Source organism: Mustela nivalis, assembly GCF_964662115.1.
Source record: "Mustela nivalis genome assembly, chromosome: 12".
NCBI classification, from domain to species: domain Eukaryota; kingdom Metazoa; phylum Chordata; class Mammalia; order Carnivora; family Mustelidae; genus Mustela; species Mustela nivalis.
Window position 1 is genome coordinate 103025794 of NC_139031.1, and position 14118 is coordinate 103039911.

A 14118-nucleotide genomic window follows, 5' to 3' on the forward strand; every position below is an offset into this window, starting at 1 on the left:
AAAAAATCAGACTGTGCTTAGGTTCACCATAAGCTAATGTCTCCTATGTATCAAGTTGGGAGCCTTTATAAGATACTGGAGTTTGAAGTGCTTTATTCTGGCTGTAGCTCCTCTCTTCCCCCCAGGTTAGCAAGCTTCAAGGTGAATGTTATTTTTGCTATTCCAAATGGTTACACAAAAGGAAAAAGTGAACACATTTGCAATTATTCATTAGAGCAAGCCTCTGTTTTGCACCATGATTTTTATTTAACATAAAATGGTGTTTTCCCTTTGGTTGACTCTATCTGGCCAACAGGGACTTTTTATTTTTTATTTTTTTCTTGGTTCTTTTAATAGATAATTTCCCTTCCCAGGCCAATTCAACTTGAGAATTCTTCCCATAATATAAGTTAATTACATCAAATTGCTTAAGTTTGTGCGAGGGGGCAGGGTAGCTGTGACTCCTCTGGGCTAAGGGACCTCGGTGGAATGAGGGGGAATCAGATCCTTGTGGGGGTGGCGAGGATTAGACTCGCCTCTTGTTTCCAGGGGCACAATCCCCTAACAGAATGATTGCACTTCCCATGGAACGTTTTAAATCATGAGGACACAAGCTAGAGAACTATTAATGAATAAGGAGCGCTCCAAGAGGGCCCACGCAGGTTAAATGGAATGCGGCTATTAAGGAGGTTGGTTTTTCTTGTCCCTGCGTATCAATGAGCCACATCTTTCGATAAGGCTTTTTTTCAGCCCGATACCAGATCTTATCCGATGTTGTTACACACTGTTTAGTCTCTGGGGCCGACACAAAAGAAATGACATCAAGGTCGGATCGCCGGCGAACGGCGTGGAGAAAACCAGAGGGCGGTGCAGCGAGGGGGTTCAGTGGCCGAGGCAGGGGTGCTCTGTCCACAAAGCTGAGCGACCCCCCCCCCCCCCCGGAGTGGGTGGAGACCGCCAGACGCGTGCAAGCGAGTGTGCGAGCGCGTGTGTTGGTGGGGGGCGGGCGGGGGTGGAGGAGCGCTTTCAGAAAAGGAGATCCGTGAAAACGCAAGGAGGGAAAGAGAAAATAAAATGGCACGCGGGCTGCCAAGATGGAGATGGAATTTGTTTTCCCTGGTGCGGCCCCGGCCGGGCAGCCCCCGCCCCAGCCAGCTTTTGTCCTTCAGAGCCGCGAGAGCCCACGCTTTAATGCCTGCAGGTTGACCATGCATTGTTATTATACAGTCTTCATGTTCACATCATGTGTCATCTGACCAAAGGAGAGTCTACAAAGTGAAAGGCTCATGCAAAATTTATGCTTATATGGCTGTTTCAGTCAGTGGAAAAATCAATACTGCAGGCTTGATGCACAGAAATGACTGAGTGCTCTCTGACTGACACTAAAAGCACCGGGAGATTGAGAGCAGCGTTTGCTGTTCAAGGAATCGAGTGTATTAGAGCTCTTCTAATAGTCTGCTCACCTTATATTAGCCTTTCCTTGGGATTATTTTTTGATAACAATTATGATTGTGGGGTTTAAGGCAATTACACTATTACAAAGAAAAAGCTGCTTTTTATGTCCTGTAAAGCTGTCATATATTTCACACCGCAACTGCCTTCCAATTATTTTGCTACAATGCACTTTGGAAGCAAAATGTCCTAACGGATATATATTAGTCCTTTATGTTTTATAAATAAAAATCAAAGCCGTAATGTAATCCTTCAAAAGGAGCCTCTCAGTTTCCCCAGACATGATTTTAGAGAGAGCAGGAATGGAGTGGGTGCCGTATGTTTTGAAAGAGACACATTAGAGCGTCTGTGGTTCCTGGGGAAGATGCACATTCCAGGGGTGCTGCCGAAGATAAAGCGAGAGACCCCATCTGGACCTGGGTGGAAAATGCTAATAGCCTCTGTTACGGGTGGGTTCTGGGGAGGGGAGTGCTTATAAGTTAGAATTTAATGATAAAGCCAGAAACCATCCTTGAAATTAATTCAGTCAGAAAGGTACTCAAAGCCATGGGACAGAACATTCAGGAGTCGGCAACAATATGGATAAGATTTTTCTCTTATTTTCTAAGCCCTTTCACGGTGAAGATTTGACAGCTATACAGAGCCCCTTGTGTCCGAGGGTTGGGCAAGGGGAGTACGGAGACCGGCACACAGGGAACCAGGTAGGAAAATCATGGGCCACAATGAGTCATCATAATGGGGATCTGGAAGTTAAGAAGAGGCAAGAGAGAGCTCCTTGTTGGTGATCCATGAAAAACCATCCATACACATTCTTGTCCCGGGGAGGGTGGGAAAGGCTGTTGTTTTCAGCCCTGAAAACCCTCCAGCAAGTTGGGCAGTCAGCTCAGGGGGTAAAGGAGAGACCCTTGTATGGTGACCGATGACGCTTGCCTGTCTCTTTCACCATATGACCCATGATTCCTCCGCGGCCACCAAGGCAAGTGAGTTCAGCCTCTAAGTGAACGGTAGGTATGAAGGTTGTTTTATGTCTGTGTTCCAAAAATTAAACAACAGCGTTGCTATAAACAGCTGGAAGCACACTGGTTGTTCTGATGATAAGGGGATGATAAGGGTGCAACATAGAAGGATGCATTCCACAAAATTGATTCACCAAAAAATTTTATCCATGCATGCATGGAGGAGGGCCTTTGGGGCTTTAACACTCAGTGTGTAAAGGATTTCCATGATCCCTGGGACACCATGTTGCAGTAGAGAGGCACAGACATCTGGCTGGCCTGGGAGCATCCTCTCGCTGGAGTTCTGTGATTGGCCAAGGACAGGAAAGCCAAGAGAAGCAGCATGGATGATCTTTCATCTTGTGTGCATTCCTAAACACACGTCACCATTTTGAAATGTTTCTATTAGCTCCCTGGTAAGGACTGTTTCCTCAGGACTGTTCCATTTTTAATTGGAGGATCCCATTTCCTTTTGCTGATGCTTAGTTCCAAAGTGAGCTCATCAGCCAGAACTACTATTTCATCCCATATCCTGTTAAACATTGTGCTGGCACTTGAAACGTCAACAGTATCTTAGTAAGTCAATATGGCCCCTTCCCCCGGAGGGGTAATGTCACTGTGCCTTTTGTCCTGGGAAACAACACACTTACTGTGAGATCTGTTAGAATCAACACAGCACATCTTCCCTTTACTTTTTAGTATATTCTGAGGCTTCCACCTATGACACATGCTAAGGGATTTTATATAGTTTATAATCTCTTAGGAAAATGACCCATCTCAGATTTAGAGGAAATATCTAACCTCTACCTGGAAATGGCAGTAAAAAATAGAAAGATCTAGGGATGCCCAGGAAATCATAGAGGACTTCCACACTCTGACAGGGAAAGCACGTACTAGATGCCCTGGAACGTTGTGTCAGAACCTGAAATCTGTAAAGTCTGAACCCTTTTAACCTGAAAGTCTGGAACATCTTGATTTTGGTTGAAGTCAATGGTAGCCCAGGGAAGTGGGTGGTTTCTGAAATTCCATCATAGTCTCTTCTGGGAATGAGGCTGGTCATTAAGTAGATGTTGATGAGTATGTTCACTGGTATGTCAGTGAACAGACCAATGTGTCCATGACCACGTAAAAGGAGACAGGGCACTGGACTTGAGGTCAGATAGCCTCACTCTAGATCCTTCTCTGTCCTTTATTAGCTGTGTGACACTAAGCAAACATCTCGAGCTTCTGTGAGCCTCCATTTCCCCATCTGTACAGAAGAAATAATAACCCCTGTCCAACAATGGCCTGCTGAGGGGGTGCCTGACACAGTGTGTCAGGCAGTGAAGAAATATTTGTTCTACAACTAGTAGGCAGTGAAGAAATGTTTGTTCTTTAACTCATTCCCTAATCAGAGTGACTCCTGGCTATAAATAAATAAATAAATAAATAAATAAAGCCATCCTGGATCTGAGGTAAGCTGGAGTGTGTCTCAAAACTGAGCGGAAAGACCTTTTCCAATCTCTCTCTCTTTGGCTAGAAACATCCATGGAACAAATGGCTACAGAAAAACTGAGTGAAAAAGACTGTCCTGATTTATGAGATTCCCTGGGTCTCCACTTGTTACTATTATCACCACTGGCAACACCACCACTGATGATGATGATGATGATGGTAGCTGATATTTATTAAACCTTTTCTTAAAAACTAGCCTTCTTAGAGAATCATCCTATCAATTCCATCAGATAAATAAGTGATTATTGTCACCCTAATTTTATGCGAAGGAACCAAGGTTCAGGTAGGTTAAGTGACTTACCCAAGGTCAAATAAGACCCAATACTAGCCAGCCTGGCTTACTCCATCACGCTGCCTTCCAATAATGTTCCTTACATGTCACTTTCAGGATGTGGTAAACCTGAATTGTTTTCATCTAAATTACACACCCCTTTTTCTCTACCCTGACAGTGTTTTCCCTCTTCATACTACCAATAGGTACTATGCTGACCATTCACTTCTTTGGTTAAATGAATGCTCTTCAGTAGAATGTCCCTGGGGTACCCATCCTGCACTCTAGTCCCAGTGCTTACCTCATGCCTGGGACATAGAAGGGACTCAGTATGTATTCCCTGATGGAAGGAAAACATGATTTCATTGATTGTGTTGGTTGACCAACAGCCATCCAATGAGATAATTTTTTAAGGCTGGTGATATCAAGTGGCAAAAAAGGCCTTGGATTCAGTCTAAAGCATGTCAAAATCTTATTTCTTTCTCTCTTAGCAGTTACCCCAAGACTTAGGGATATGTAGTTTCGCGGGGAAAGGAAAGAAGCTGAAACATACATCATATTGAAGTTCCTCCTCTATATCCCCACTTCTTATCTCCAAATGCCACCTTTGTCCCCTTCACCATGTTGGTAGAAAAGGGTTGGAAATAGTGGTAAAGAAAGCAACAAGGACCATGAGATAAGCTTGGTAAAATTATTTGGTCCTTTTCCTGGTTTTTAAGAATTCTTTCCCCACCAGTGCCTTCTACTAAAAATCTAGCTGGTGCCACGGACAGTCCCTTATGTTACACTGGAGACAACTGAGGATTTTACTGAGGTTGACAACATGATTTTCTGAGAAAACTAAGCTCTTCCTTGGATAGAGGCTTGTATTCATGTTCAATCTGACTCAGCAGATAGAGTTAGGAGACTGCCAGATGGTGGCAGGGACAGCAATCTCTTGCTCATTGGTTTAAAGGAGAGGTGAAAAATTGATCAAAAATCCTGTGATAAAGAAAAATTTTTCTTTCAGATTGGAAAATACTGTTCCTGAGGCATTATATGAGGCTCATGACTTCGCTAATATTCTCCCAGTGTGTCTGAATAACAAACAGAATGGGGAGACCCCTATGACTTGGTGCAGAAGTGGAAGGACAGGTGATCACACATCATTTACACCTTTCAGAATCTAAAACTAGAGCAGAACTGGGCAGTCCTCAAGAAAATTCTCCATGGGTCAAGTTTTATGAAGCTGTCTGCTTGCTTCTGAATAAATTAATTTTGATATTATCTTCAACTCAAGATCTTAAAGGAGAGCCAGATATTTTCCCCCAAGCAGGCTTAACCTTTAAAGATATTTACTTCCATGATTTTAGAGATATTTATTTCCATGACTTAAAGAACAAGGTAGACTTTAGCTTTGCTGGGTAGTAATTCACTCAACAAAATTCTACTTTCAGAAATTCATTATCTAAGCCCCACATTATTTCTATGAAATACCTGCAAGGTTATAGAATTTTAATTTTTTTAATATTTTATTTTTTATAAACATATATTTTTATTAGAATTTTAATTTTAATTTCAATCTTAGAGAATTTGGGCACCTTCAGGACCCCTTTCCCCCCCCCCCAATCTTAATTGATAACCAAATTCTCCACAATGGAGGAATCATTTCTGGGCGGGGATAGCTGTAAAGTGATACTGAGGAAGAAATGATAGCGATTTGGGTCCTCTGAGCTGGAGATGGTGAATCTGCTCCTGGTAAGTGTAATGGGAATCATGACTTTAGACACCTGACTTGGATTTGGGGTCTTCACATGATAGGTCATCTTAGGATCTTTCCTGTATTAACCCTACACAGTTCATCTGAAACATATGTGTGTATATGTGTACACATCATGAACAATTAGTGTTTATGGGATTCCTTGAGATTTCATAATTTTAGAATTTTAGGAAAAGGGGCTATGAGTAAGTCAATGACTATTCAAGGTTCACACATGAATGTAATTAAGCCTCACTGCAACCCTAAGTATAAATATTCTCATGCTACTTTATTGATGAAGAAATTTGGTCTCAGAGAAGGAAATTCATCGTGGCTTATAGGCAGTGAGTGGGGTAGTACCAAAACCTGGTTCTTGCCCCCAGATCGGATTTTCCACAGTTAACCAAATGGGTATGTGTGGGATTTTTTCATAGTATGGACATATACTGAGGGGGTAAGGTGTTGTTTTCTGTCTTCCTCTTAGAAGCAATTTTAAATATGACTCTGCCTCAGAAAGACACAGCACAAAGTTAAAGATTTCATTATAAAATCTCACCGCAAATTTTTTTTCTTTTTTAAATAGGAGGTTTTAGAGGGTTTCTGTTTTTCTACTTCACTGAGAAATATTACTTAGGACATGTTAAGTCAATTAATAGAAATTTGTCAAATGTTGTTACCTTTTTGATTAAAAAAATTCCTTTCTCAATAAGCAGATCTTGTCTTAAGAAGTTGAAGACCACTGTTGTAAGTCTTGAATTGTCAATGGCCTGACCACTTTCTGCCCTCCCAAATGGGCCTGACACTTCTACACAACCTCCTACACCTTCGCTCTCCACAGAGGAATCTTTGCTAGAGCACAGTATCCTAAACCTGTTTCAAAGGAGTTTCCCAGTTAAAAAAAAAAAAAAAAAAAGAGCAAATTCTCAATTTCCTGACTGACTGAGGGACAAATCAGATAGATTCCAGGGACTTCATATCTGGGGATTAACATACTATCCTGACAAAGCTTGGCTTTTCACACTCTTACGATATACAATCTCTAAAAATGTATTCATTTTGATCTAGTAGCACAAATTGCCCAGATTTGTAGACTAAATTATTGATACTACAATTAGCACCTCTTATCTATTCTTGGGGAACTCAGCAAAATAACTCCCCTATAACTGGGCCAAGAAATGAGAAAGGATAAAAGGACTTTCTGTTATGTTTTTTTGTTTGTTTTCCCTTATCCTTCTGGCTCCAGACAAAGGTGGATGCTGCCATGCCCTCGAAGGGAGTAAGTGCTCCAAGCAGTGATGCTGGACATCTGTGAAAACATGGACCGGAGAGAGGGAGGAAATGGCTCTAATATGCACTGGCTACGTGAGGAAGGAATGAAGAGGTGTGTCTCCTTTCTATCAGCAGAAGACTAAAGCTGGGCCAGAATCACTAAAAATTGATAAAGAATCGTACAGTCTGCCAAGTTTGGGGGCCGCTGATCTTAATCCAGTTGGATAAAGAAGAAAGAACATCATCACTATTATTGTTCAAACAATATGGCATATGTGCTGGACATTATGGAGAAGAGTTACATTTAATGTTTTTGTTGGGCCAGTTTTGATTCTCAGTAGGGATGACCGATGATTTCCCATCGTTTATTAATTTGGTTAATTCACCAACTATGAACGGAGGTGCTTCTAGGAGGGCAGTATTGTGTGGCAGGCAGAGACAGATTACGAGCATTCAAATCCCCCAGCAGCCATTTACTAGCTATATGACCCTAAGTGAGTGGTTTTGCTCTCCATACCTCAGTTTCCCCAGATATAAAACAGGGGAGAGAACTAGAACCCCACAGTGTGATGTGAGGATCTGTAAAGGGTATATGTGTGCCTACATGTGTCTCGGGCGTCATCAAATGGTAGAAGTCATTGTTTTCTAGGCAGGCACAGTGCAAGGTGTTTTCATGTTGGATGTCTGCATGTTAGGACAAATATACCAGCTAGAGATATTCTGCCCAACTCATCGCCTCCAACCCAGCTTGTGCAGTAGCCTCTATCCGATCTCTGCCTCACCGGCACCTTGTTCCAGACCCAGACTCATCTTTCTTAAGTTCTGCTTTTACCATGTCATGATACAAAAAAAATAAATAAGACCTTTCTCATTAAGCACTTTACCAAAGAAAATAAATGGAAAGCAAAGAAGCATATGAAAATGTGCTCAATATTCTTAGTCTTTAAAGAAATGAAAATTAAGGCCATAGTGAGATCCCACTAGACAACTGTTAATGGACTAAACTGAAAAGAGAGAGAGAAAGAATAAACCTAAATTGACTAAACCCAAATGCTGAAAGGATGTGGAGTGACTGGTCCCTCAGACATTGCTGATGGGATTACAAAATGATAAATAAAAAAAGAGCCTAATTTTAAAAAATTAAAAATAAAAAACTAAAAAGATAAAATGGTAAAGGCATTTTAGAAGATAATTCAGCAGTTTCTTATACAGTGAAATAAATACTTGCCGTACGACCCAGTGGTCTCATTCCTAAATATTTACCAAAGAGAAATAAGCACTTATGTCCACCGAAAAACTTGTATGCACATATTTGTAGTGGCTTTATTTATAATTGCTAGGAAATGAGAAACTGTCCAAATACCTTTCATATAATAAAATCCATATAATAAAATCCCACTCGAATCAAATGAACCACTGCTACACACAGCATGAGTGAAGCTCCGATGGATGAACTAAGTGAAAGGAGCTACACTCAGAAGACCACATATGACATTCAGGAAATGTCAAAACTTTGGGGACAGAAAACAAAGCAGTAGCTAGCAGGAGCTGGGGGCCAAGGGGGATTTTACTGCAAACGAACGAGAAAGTTTTGGAAACTATTCTCTACCTTGATTATGGTAGCAGTGACACCGGCTGGATGTATTTTTCAAAACTTATGGAAAATATACTAGAAAAAGTGAATTTTACTTTATGTAAAGTATAGCTCAATAAAAGGGAGATGTGGTATATATATATACAATGGAATACTAGGCAGCCATCAAATGACATGGATGGAACTAGAGGGTATTACACTAAAGGAAATAAGTCAATCAGAGAAAAACAAATGATCATATGATCTTGCTGCTATGAGGAATTTGAGAGGCAGGGTGGGGGTTCGTGGGTGAAGGGAGGGAAAAATGAAACAAGATGGGACTGGGGAGGGAGACAAACCATAAGCGACACTTAATCTCAGAAAACAAACTGAGGGTGCCTGGAGTAGCGGGGGGTGACTGGGTAATGGACGTTGAGGAGGATATGTACTACGGTGAGTGCTGTGAATTGTGTTAAGTCTGATGGTTCTCAGACCTGTAGCCCTGAAGCAAATAATATACATTACATGTTAATAAGAAAAGAACTTGACAAATACCCAGTTCTTTCCATTACCAATAGAATAAAGGCATTCCAATAAGCCGAGCATTAAAATCTGCTCTTCCAGACTGATCCTTAATTATTGTCCCCCACTGAGTCTTCCTCTCTTTAATCTGTCCTCCTTGTCATAACACTTGTTTTATGTGTTTCTACTGCCCTATGTTGGATCAAATGGTCCTGACAAATAAAATAACTTCAGCAGCCCTTGAGCCATACCAAACCATCCAAATTCAGGCATATGCTATTATCTCAGTGGACTCTTGCTGCTCACATCAATCTCCAGTGACATCTTCAGAAAACTCCTTTGGCATTTATTCTTTGGATCACTCACTTGGCTGTTATGTTATTTTGTTTTGTCTTCATCTTGATGCCATTGGTTCCCCTTTTGTTCATTTATTAATTCATTTATTGATCAGGTACTAATACAGGTGTGATCGCTATTGGCTGATCACTATGATCAACCTATTCCTATGCAAGCCTATTCCTTTGCTTCCTTCTGTGTAAGATGATCCTGATTTTGTTTCAGGAAGATAACCATGCCTCTTAATTATCTAATACAGCAGGGATCCCAGACCTTCTGCCACCGATAGATGAAGGGTAGGCATGTGACCCCATTTTGGTCAATAAGAAATGAGATAAAGTCAGCTGGAATCTTCTGGAAAAGGTGACACCTAGAAACTGCTACAACTATTCTGCAACAATAGGTGAGTCAGCTGCGAGAAAGCTAATATGCCAAAGACAGTGGGGTACAATGTAGAAGAACATTGAGTCTTTGGTGAGCCTCTTGAACCCTGAATGAGCCAATATGGATGCTGTCTACCTCTTTAATTCTTTTTTTGTTTGTGTGTTTTGTTTTCCCCCAGTTTTATTTAGATATAATTGACATATAACATTGTATCCATTTAAGGTGTACCACATATAATGGTTTGATATATTTGCACATACAACAAAACCAATTGTTCTAATTGATGGGAAACTGACACTTATAGAGCATAATGGATTGTGAATAAGCAGGTGATATTCACAAACTTTAACAAAACACCTAAGTTATAATAAAAATACAGAATATCTGCAAAGCCTTATTTTTTACAGTGTAGGTTTTAGTATGGAGGTGTTTTCAATTATTACCAATGCTGTAAGTAAGATACAAGATATTTTCATGAGATATGTTTTACCTATAGCCAGGTAATTTAAAATAAGTCATAATTCACACTCAGTTGATTTTACCTCTTTAATTCTTATTGCATGTAATTTTCCATATGGCTGGAAGTATCTTACTGGTTATTTACAAGAGTCATGGAAGAACATAAACTTCCTTCTATTCATCAAAGAAGCAAGCATGAAAATTACCACTCATTCATTTATTCAGCAATAATTTTGAGCACTTACTTTGTGCCAAGCCCTGTTTTAGATACTGGGGATACCACAGTAAACCAAACAAAGTCCTGTGTTCAAATAACTGTTTTGTAAGCTTCCTCCCATCTGTAGATCCTTAAGTCTTACCTTATGTCATATGTAGGATTTTGAAGTGATTGGTAAGAACTGGTTTCTGGCCTTCTGAAATTGAGACCATCAGAAATTCACAGAACTGGGAAAAGGTGAGGAATTCATTTCAATCTACAAGATCCCTTTGACTCACAAATGAGGAAACTTAGGCACGCAGAGTTTAAGTGGCTCGTCCAACACTGCTCAGAGAGTAGTGACAGAAGCCAGAGCGGGGTTTGGTCCCCAGAACCAAACATGTCAGTACCCTTTCAGCTAAAGCAGGGACCTCTTCTTTTGATTATTTCTAGGTACATCTGGAAAATCCTGGTGCGGGGTCATTTCTGCAGTTTGCTTCTCTGGTGAACTTTTCTTTCCCTTGTCCTAATTTGGGGGAATTTCCCTGCTCACTGCTCTAGCAAGCAGAGATGTCAGGGATCTTGGAGTCCTTTCACTGGAATGCTTCAAACACACATGGCACAGCAGGAACTCTAGAAATGGTGTGGTTTTAAAAATCTCAGGTGGAATCAGCACTAGATAAAACCCCTCACCTAGTCCTTCAGAAAAACCCTCCTGCCCTGTTCAAGGACACTTAGCAATTTCTGTCTTAGTGGAAGAAGTTGCCACTTTGAGATGTGGTTGAAAACAGTCTCTCTTAAGAGAGTCCCATTTGTGCATAGAGGGGCGTTGCCCCTCTATGAGCTTTCCACCTCTCTCCCATCAAAGCTGCTCCAAGAAAAGTTTACAGGTTATGGGCCCTGGAGATTGGGTATCAACTAGCTCTATGGAAACTAACAGCTATGACCTTTCTTGGAATGGAAGCAGAGACCACAGTTAATAATAATATTACTCTTGTGTTGGCTGTTTGCATGGGACAGGCATTATTCTAAGTGCTCCTTAGGCATTGCCTAATTTCATTCTCCTAATCTCCAGGAAGCAGGTGTAAACCCACAATCCCTTATAAGAAACTCTGTGGCAGGTGTTTAAGAATTCAGAATGTTTTATAGTTTAAAAAGTTAATATGGAAAATATGTACTATACATCACCTAACAGTCTCTGTATGATCTAGGGCAGGGTTCCATAATCAAACACATCAATGATTCTGTAACAAAACCTACTACTTTTCATACTAAGCGAGACCGATAAGAACTCCAAATATCCTGATACTAGTTCAGCTCAGTTTTGCTGCCACATGAATTATGAAAACACCTTTTGCTTTTCAGAGATGTCTGGGATTTTGGAATTGTAGATGAGGAAATTTAGGGCAATACCACTATTTGACCATTTCACAGTGGAGGAAATAAGAGGTTGCCCCAAGTCCCATGACTGGCCTGGAGGGGAGTCAGCATTCAACCTCCTCTGGGCAGCCTCCTCTCAGAGCTCTGCTTTGTCATTCTCCTGTCTCCTGTCCCTTTAGTCTTGTGCATTCAGATACCACATACCAAGTACAGGAAGGGCACTGACTCTAAACATACAGCTCAACAAAGTCCTGCCCACGTCACTACCATCTTGAGCTAAGTGATCAAGGTATTGAGCAGAAGGTCTCCCTTGCTCCTCTTTCCAGGGACTATCCTCTCCCCCACGACTCTGACTTGCATCTTCATGATTAATTTTGCACATTCTATAACTTCATGAAAAGTCAAGGAACCGAATGTGCTCCTTTACACCCAGCTACTTTTGCTGGCCCAATGTTTCTAGTTCATCCTTTTCATTGCAGTATGCTATGTCCCTGTACCGATGTCTCATTCATTTCCTCCCCATGGATATTTGAGTCCATTCCAGTCTGGAGTCTTAACTATCAGACCTTCCTGCCACCACCTGCCAACATCCAGAGCATCAACTAACCCTAGAGAATTTATTCTGTAAAGAGCCTGAATAGTAGATACTTTTGGTTTTGTGAGCCATGTAAGCTTTATTACAACCCCTCATCTCTGACATACAGCCTTAAAGCAGCCACAGACGATCTGTAAACAAATAAGGGTGGTTGTGTTTCAATAAAGCTTTATTTAGAAACACGAGTAATGGATCAGTTGGCCCCACCCTGCTCTGCCATGGCTGACGCTGCTTCCTGGTTAAGGAAGCCAACCCAATGGGCACTAAATGGAACAGCACTACGTGCCAGGTGGAGTCTGTCTTTGTACACATATTGCCTTGTTTCCTCTCCACAACAGTGCACTCAGGCAAATATCACCTCTGTGCCCATTTTACAGATGCACAAACTGAGTTCAAGGAGGCCAAAATTCCTGCCCCAGTCTGTGGCTAGTGATTTGAAGGCGGTGCTCTTCCCCCAGTGTTCAGGGCTCCCCAGCTGAAGCTCAGAGCCTCTGTATTATATGCAGACCTCTACATGTCCCCACTGTATGCATTTTTCTTTTTTCTTTTTTTTTTTTTAAAGATTTTATTTATTAATTTGACAGAGAGAAATCACAAGTAGACGGAGAGGCAGCCAGAGAGAGAGAGAGAGGGAAGCAGGCTCTCCGCTGAGCAGAGCGCCCGATGCGGGACTCGATCCCAGGACTCTGAGATCATGACCTGAGCCGAAGCAGCGGCTTAACCCACTGAGCCACCCAGGTGCCCTGTATGCATTTTTCTATGGAGAAGATCCACAGCTTTCATTAGCATCTCAAAGACTTTGCAATCCAAAGAGCAGGAAGAAGCAAGACCTAGCCACAGTTTTGTTAACACAAGGAAGGGAGAAAACCAAATGGCTTGTTGCCTTCTATGTAGTCAAGGTGTTTTCTCAGTGGCCAGAAGTGATGTTCCATTTAAATTCTGCATCCTAATCCTATATTCCAGGAAGGGACTTTTTTTTTCTTTTTTAATAAAACAATAAGTGAGTTTTCATTTGAGAGACATCTCCCCTTTTATGTGAACACCTCCTGCCAGCCAGGCAGGCCGGGCTGAGCCATATTTACATGCAAATAAGGGAACTCAGGCTGAAACCCACTGAAGGACTATCTGTGGTCCTATATAAATAAGAACACTGGGGCCTCTGTCTATATTTACATCTTTAAGTAAGTGCCTGTAACCATCATCTGTCTGCTCAGGTTCCATTCAGCCGAGCTCGTTCCTAGACTGAAGAACAGGGAGACAAGCAACTGTGTAATTGTGAACTGTATTTCGGACACAATTCCTTTGAGAAAGGCCCTAATTAGTCTAAGCCGTGTTTAATGTAAATCAAGTTTCACTTTCAAAATTTCAAGGGCCCTATTCTGACAGAACGTAGATTTTTTTTATGCTCCGCATAAAACATGGGTGCTAGTAAAACACGGTAATGACAGGCGGGGAAGGGCAGAAATCAATACATG

At 41.4% G+C, this 14118-nt stretch overlaps 1 protein-coding gene and 1 long non-coding RNA gene across 2 annotated transcripts in view; one reads left to right on the forward strand and one right to left on the reverse strand.

Moving 5' to 3' along the window:
• Positions 1 to 14118, reverse strand: part of POU6F2 (POU class 6 homeobox 2) — a 369574-nt gene that overhangs the window by 197237 nt on the left and 158219 nt on the right. The window lies entirely within an intron of this gene.
• On the forward strand, positions 619 to 4060 carry LOC309845769. Its single transcript, XR_014301503.1, has 3 exons — positions 619 to 668; positions 2040 to 2132; positions 3946 to 4060. It is a non-coding gene; the product is annotated as an uncharacterized lncRNA (long non-coding RNA).